Raw genomic sequence first — 7,890 nt, forward strand, 5'->3', positions numbered from 1 at the left:
AGATAGGAAAAGACTTATTCTGCAGATAATAGGAATGAGTTAAAAAGTAAACTAAAGCAGAGGAACAGAATAAATACTGAGAATGATAATTCAAGAAAATGTCCTGAGAAAATAAAAGACTTGAAAACACATTGAAAGAACACATGAGAATTATGATGCAGGATAGCCAAAATCAAAACTCTCTAATAAAATTATGGAGTTTAAAAATGTAAATTTCTTTGGGCATTTAGGTACAAAAAGCATATAACTTAAAGGGAAAATTAAATTAGATCATTATCAGACATTTTAACAGCAATGTCTTGTGCCAAAAAGACATAGAGTAGTATTAAGTTATTCAAGAAAATAAAATGTGAGACAAAGGTATTTTATCCAGTAAAACTTATGTTCAGGTATAAAGGGCTTAAACAATATTTGTCATTATGCAAGAACTAAGAGGATGTTTTCCTATTGTGTTCTTCCTGAAGAATCTACTAGAGCAGAGCTTCATGTAAGCAAAATGCCCAGAGAAACAATGATATCAAGAAGTAGTGGTGAGCATTAAATATATACTTCCTGTAGAACTAAGATTAAATAAGGGCTAAAAAGATGTGAATACGTATTTACGGCTGCATATTTTGATAATGTAGATGTACAATAACCATTAAATTAAAAAATAGGAGGCAGAATGGGGTTAGATATACAAAAAAAATTATTCAGGATTATAATTGATGGTGATAGTATCGCTATACTCATACTACTGTTGGTATAATGTGGGATCAAAGAAATGAAAAAAAAATACATAGAATACTATAATTCTATCCCTGAAAGCATTCTCAGTGTGGAAAAGAAAAATTAGTTACATATGTACTGTTATTCTAAGACTATTAGGTATACATTATGTGTTTAATATTGAGTAAAGCAAATGAGAAATTATGGGATATTCTTGTCATATCATGTGCTCATAAGAATCAAGATTTTCAGTGTAGAAAAAGATACAGATGTAATAAAGAAAAAGTTTAGTAGAGCCATGTTGTACTATATTTGAATTGTAAATATCAGAATAAACTCATGAAATGACATATCTAAAAATTAAATGTATGTATACATGTGTATGTATATGTATGTGTATTTTTCATTCTGACTACCGAACAGGTCTAGAAATATAGCTGCTAACAATGAGCATCTCTAGTGCTCAGTTTTATAGTCTTGAAATGCCATTTCTCACTAAAAGAAACCAGTGTTTCTTGGGGAATAGTCGATCTTGGTTCTGGGACAGAAACTGTGTAAGTCTGGAACATCCTGTCATATCAGATAGCATAGAATATATCAACACCTCTAAAGATAATGTCAAAAAGACCCAGGAGCCAACTTAAAGAGGCTCCCACTGCTAAGGCTGGACCAACTTGAGCTTTAGTTAAGATACCAATTTCAATGTATTGAAACCTATAAAATATGTTGACATTCATGAGTTCATAGTAATATTAAAAAGCAATTGGTTACCTTTCCAGGATGACTAGGAACCAATTCATTACCTTGAAACTAACAGATAATGAGCAAACATCAAGCACTTATTTTCCTCTTCCCATATTCCCATAACTCTGGGTAGCCAAAGAAAGGATAGTTTCTCTTTATAAGGAAAATATCTTTTTGTAAATGTATTTTGCTTAATAAAATAAAATGATAGAATTCAAATATCACTGTTTTGCACTTCCAGTGAATAAATGGATCTGCCATGAGCGCTGATAGCTGTTAATATCACATAAAGAGAGAAAACTAGGTAATATGTGCCTCCTGATGAAAAAACATGACTCCGTCTACAGTCTTCTCAAAGGAGTTAAGCCTGAGTCTGATCAAGTCAGAAATATTGTGGGCATAAGAGCATGTTAACAAGTTTATAATAACAATAAAAAAACAAGACTGTGGGAAAACCTCCAGGTTAAATGACTTTTGTTTTTTAACAGAAACTTGTAAGAAAAAAATAGAGGGCTAAACTGTAGATTAACAAAAACCTGAAATACATATACAATTTCTTTAATGGGCAACACTAAACTGTAGTGTCTAAGGATGCATATGTAGTTAATAAAAATCAAGAAGGAATTCAAAGAAGTAATCACTAAAAAAATTAGCTCAGTGGTTACTTGTGAAAGAGAAGGCTGTGACTGAGATGAGGTACCTGGAGGGGCTTCTGGAAACACTGACTTGTACTTAAAACAACAGAATAAACAAAGAAGTAGATAATATTTTCTTTAAATATGGAGACGCTGTGGCCTATTGGCAGTTGCAAGCTGGGTGAAATTTGGACTTTGAACTTAGCTCTCTACTTTCCCTAAACCCCTCCTTCCCACTGCCCACCCTTCCTTCCTTCCTCATTTTTCTTTCTTAGTATTTTTTTTGTAGTTTAGCCACCTTTACCAAAGCATACCTATGACACAAAAATCATAATAGCTCCCGTACCAAGGTATTGTTGTAAATAAGACAATTAAAACAAATATTAAAGGCCATTTAAAAATTATTTATGTTTTTGTCTACTCCAGTGTAGGTAAGTTAATACTATTTGATAGTATAAGTTTTTATTTTTCTTATTGGGGAATTGGGGAAGGGGAACAGCCAAGTTGTTGTCCTTCAGTCTTAGTTGTGGAGAGCGCAGCTAGCTCAGCTCCAAGTCCAGTCACCATGTGGCCGCCCATTGGCAGCTCGCGGCCGCTCAGCTCAAGGTGCTGTGTTCAACCCTAGTTGTGGGTGGGTGTAACCATCCCATGCGGGAGTTGAACCATCATCCTTGTTGTTAGGAGCATGTTCTCTCACCAGCTGAGCCATCCTGCTACCTCTTGGCAGCTCAGTGACAGCTCAGCTCGGGTGCAACTCACTGGCCCATGTGGGAATTGAACCGGCGACCTTGTTGCTCAGAGCTCGGGCTCTTAACCAACTGAGCCACTCAGCTGGCCCAATATTCTAAGTTCTTATGCTAGACTTTAGAAAGCAAGAATACCACTAACTGACATGTGGGGAAATAGAATTTAAAAAAATCTTCTCACAAATCAGAAATCCTCTCCACAAAGGTAGATATTAGAGAGAGAAAACTTGTATTATTGAGTAAGCATTAAAACCAAATGAGATAAACTTCAGACAATCCTCTGAGGGACTGCAAAGAGAAAGAATCCTCACCCTCTTTAATAACCAAGCAGACAACAACCCATTACATACAAGTTTTCAAGATAAACAATAACTAGTCCTCAAATAGGAGATTTGACAGCACCATTTGTCACACATACTCCTAGTTCATCCTAACTTCACTGAGTAATTGGGGTGAGCATCTGTGTTGGCTAATTGGATTTATCTAGAAGGAGGGACATTCCTCATACCTTTATGACAGGAGTTACCTTTACAACTTAGAGCAACGTACTCACCAAAGTTAGGCTCCCGCCCTCCTGCAGAAACTGGGAGATAGGGGCACTGCCTGCCTTAATGTTTATGTTTCAAAAAGATGGCTCTCAGGCCTTTGAGAAAAACATGGCTAAGTTATAAAACTGACAAACAGCCTACCTGGTTTCCAAAATGATTTATATACAATTCACAGTACATATAATTAGAAAGTTTTCTAAAGTAAATGCTCAAAGAGAAAGGAGGGGAGGGGAGTCTCTCCTCCTATTTTCAACAGAAAGAATTAAGCCTTTCATTTTTAATTTGTATTTATTTGTTTTTACTCATATAAGAGTATCACTATAAGAGGTTATTTTTCTTAAGGGTATTACAGAAAGAGGTCATTTTTTATATTTTTCATTACCAGATTAAGCCATGATAGTATTATCTTTTTTGGACTATCAGAAGTGAAATTTATATAATTCTGAAAAGATTATTTTCTTATGTGCCCTTAAATAGCATACATATTGTGTGTGTGTGTGTGTGTGTGTGTGTGTGTGTGTGTGTGTGTGTTTCTCTTTTTTTTCTGTTCCTGTTAAACTTTAAACTCCTCAAGGCCAGGGATCATGATGACTTTTCCTTTGTGTTTCCTCAGCGTATCTAGTGCAGCCTTTTCATGCCCAGGAGGGGCTCAATAACTGTTATTCAGCCAAGTGGTGAAATTATTGTTGTCTGTATTGGGTGCTGGGCTGTTACTATAAATAGAGACAGTTTTGCTGAAGAAATATCTAAAACCTGTTTCTCCTGTCATTTTCTTTGCCTTTTCTTCTGTTAAAATCAAATGTATCCTGGAATTCATTTATATTTTTTTTCAAAGAATGTTTCTGTATGTGTTGCTACACTAAATAAAAAATTTAATAAGACTTTTATGGGAGAGAGAAATCATCCAAAGGTTTTTTGTTTGTTAGGTTTGGTTTATTTGATGTTGAGCCTTTTAATTGCAAATCTCGTTTCCCCTTCTTAGACTGAGGAAAGATATCTGTGACTAACCCTTACTGATAGTTGATGTCCACAATGGCTTGGCTACACCAAACATTTTCAATAATTTGTTGAACAAATTCAGGGTAGATTAGCTATTTTGGAGCCTCTACTTGCCTCATTCATAGGAGTATTAATATATTTACTACTTATTGCTTTTCAAGGTAATCATTTTAAATAATTGTTATTTAAATGTTTGTTTTATTAAAAGAAATATTCTATTTTGACCTTACTTATGTTCAGTATCTGTATTGTAAATCAGGTTCTTTCTTAGAAATAAAACTATTTCTACTGGAATTTTATTACTGATCAAGAACACTTACACTGTTATATTAGCATTATCTATACACTAAGCTCCTTGAGGACAGCTTGTATTGTTTTATTCATTTATATAACCTAGCACAAGGCAAACTTTAAATACATGTCTTGAATTTATCAGTGACAGCCATGAATGATGGTATATATTAGAGGGAATAGCAGTTCTTAAAGAGGGATCCGACTGTGTTGTACCCCCTTCTGATTTTTCTCCTCTATCTTTGGAGAATGCAGATTAGAGAAGAAAAGTTTTTGCTTTTCACTGGGGACCCAGTCAGGGCCACAGGACAGCACACAGGACTCTTATCTCAAGTGTTGCTTGAACTCCATGGCTATGGACTGTTCTCATTAGCTCACTTTGCCTAGCTGTCCTGTAAGCCAAAAATATTTTATGGACAGTATTCTCTTTAGTGATCTACCCAGGAGCCCTGTTTGTCCTCCACCTTCTGCTCTTATCTACTTTCTATAAAGTAAAGTTACAGAGGGTAGCTTTCACTATACTCAAGATGTCTTCTCTGTAGCTTCCATCTTCCTTGACACGGCATCCAAGCAGCAACTGGGAGCAAAAAGATTCAAATACGCAATCAATCACAATAACAGTCACAGTCTCTCCCCCAGGATTTGACATTTTGTTGACATGCTATCAGAGCACTTTACACTTGACTGCTAAGCCATGAAAACAATTACTGGGTCACTAATAGGAACTTGGGGGGGGGCGGGAAAGCCCTTCTAAAATAACACCCTAAAAATTGCTAAAGCCAAAAAGCACCATGAAAAAAATGCAAGGTTGTTCCATGGGACTCATGGAAATTACACTGTGCTCTGTAAAGGCAGCACATCTGAGGTAAGGGAAGGAAAATATTTCTTAGATTTAGGGTCGGTCTTGATTTTGGGGTGATCAGTAATATCCAGAAGTCATTTAGGATTTCCTTAGAATCTCACTGTATTAGTAGTTAGTAAATGGATCCAGTAAGGAAGCATATTGCAAAATAAAAGTTAAGCACACTACCAATCCTTGGTGACCATATTTTCTGTGTTGGCATATAAATAACAGCACTAAATTGTAGGAAAACATGGGCTTAGGAAAAGGGTGATTCACCATTTTAGGATGCACTATATAATGTCCTGAAACCATTTAGGTGGTGAGGAGTGAAGAGCAGAGAAGAAATACACAGAGCCAGGACACTAACAAGAGAAAATGCGTTAAGATTTTCCCACAATGTTGCTCAGAGGGTGGATGGCAGTTGTGGACCAAGTTGGATAGGGCAAATTCCATAATGCCACATTGTATTGGTTAAATAATGGTCTTCAGAAGGCGTTTTTATAAACTAAGACTAGTAAGAAGAGCATTTAGGCAATTTGCCTGATACAGAAAGACTTCAAATTTGAACCAACACCTTCTGATCCAACATGTGTCAACTCATTTTCAGAAATCACAAACAACTTTAGCAATGGTGCTTCATACATCCTAGGACATATTTAACATGTTTTGCAAGAAACTTTTCAATATTCCAGTTATATGATGCATAAAGTGATTTCAGGGTCACTTCATGTCTCCAAAAGAGTTACATCCTTGAAAAGTTATACTTAATATACACAATATTAAAATTTTTGACATTATAATTCTCACTCCCATTCCTGTTAAGAATATATCAGAATTAAATTTGCCTTTTATCCTCCTGATAATCGAGACATTTCAAAGCCATTTTTTAAAGTACTGACTTAGAAGATGGTTGTGAAGGTCTATGAGGTTGCTATTATCCCCACCAGTGTAAATGATCAAAAATAGCTGTGAGCAATAGACCTTTATTGTAGACATTTAGGAAAGGTATTTAAGAACATTAGGATGATGCCCTCCATTTTTCTCTGTTGAAGAGTATTTGTAGATTTTAAACTCTTTCTAAGTAGCTGGTAATACACAGTGATAGATTCTAGCTTAGCATCACTCAGAGGCCGTGATAACATCTTCAGTAAAACAGCACTATTTCTACCTTCCTGTAAAATTCCCCTTTCTCAGGGTTGGCAGAAAGCCAGAAAACATTCATGGATTTAAACTTGGCAAAGAAAGAGCAGCTAACTTCTATGGACATAGTGATTGCCACTCATTTTTATAACTCTGTATAAGAGGTCATTTATAAACGATTTATCATATTTTGTTTCTTTTAATCCATATGTTAACACTGCAATGAAAATATCATTCCATGTATTATTTAGATGTAGCCACTAAGACCCAGAGAGTTTAAATGATTTGCTCAAGTTCACAGAACTAATACATGGAAAAGCTTGGGCTCAATTTTTGTCTTCTGACTCCAGGTTTGTTCTTTGCATTATTCCATTCTTTTTCCTAATCAATAATTTACTTTATTTGTACTTAAAAAAAACTTTGATGTATTTAAACATAACATTTCTCTTTTTTTTAAGATTTTATTGGGGAATTGGGGAAGGGGAACAGCCAAGTTGTTGTCCTTCAGTCTTAGTTGTGGAGAGCGCAGCTAGCTCAGCTCCAAGTCCAGTCACCATGTGGCCGCCCATTGGCAGCTCGCGGCCGCTCAGCTCAAGGTGCTGTGTTCAACCCTAGTTGTGGGTGGGTGTAACCATCCCATGCGGGAGTTGAACCATCATCCTTGTTGTTAGGAGCATGTTCTCTCACCAGCTGAGCCATCCTGCTACCTCTTGGCAGCTCAGTGACAGCTCAGCTCGGGTGCAACTCACTGGCCCATGTGGGAATTGAACCGGCGACCTTGTTGCTCAGAGCTCGGGCTCTTAACCAACTGAGCCACTCAGCTGGCCCAATATTCTAAGTTCTTATCCTAGACTTTAGAAAGCAAGAATACCACTAACTGACATGTGGGGAAATAGAATTTAAAAAAATCTTCTCACAAATCAGAAATCCTCTCCACAAAGGTAGATATTAGAGAGAGAAAACTTGTATTATTGAGTAAGCATTAAAACCAAATGAGATAAACTTCAGACAATCCTCTGAGGGACTGCAAAGAGAAAGAATCCTCACCCTCTTTAATAACCAAGCAGACAACAACCCATTACATACAAGTTTTCAAGATAAACAATAACTAGTCCTCAAATAGGAGATTTGACAGCACCATTTGTCACACATACTCCTAGTTCATCCTAACTTCACTGAGTAATTGGGGTGAGCATCTGTGTTGGCTAATTGGATTTATCTAGAAGGAGGGACAT

Source organism: Hipposideros armiger, unplaced genomic scaffold, assembly GCF_001890085.2.
Source record: "Hipposideros armiger isolate ML-2016 unplaced genomic scaffold, ASM189008v1 scaffold_945, whole genome shotgun sequence".
Classification (NCBI taxonomy): domain Eukaryota; kingdom Metazoa; phylum Chordata; class Mammalia; order Chiroptera; family Hipposideridae; genus Hipposideros; species Hipposideros armiger.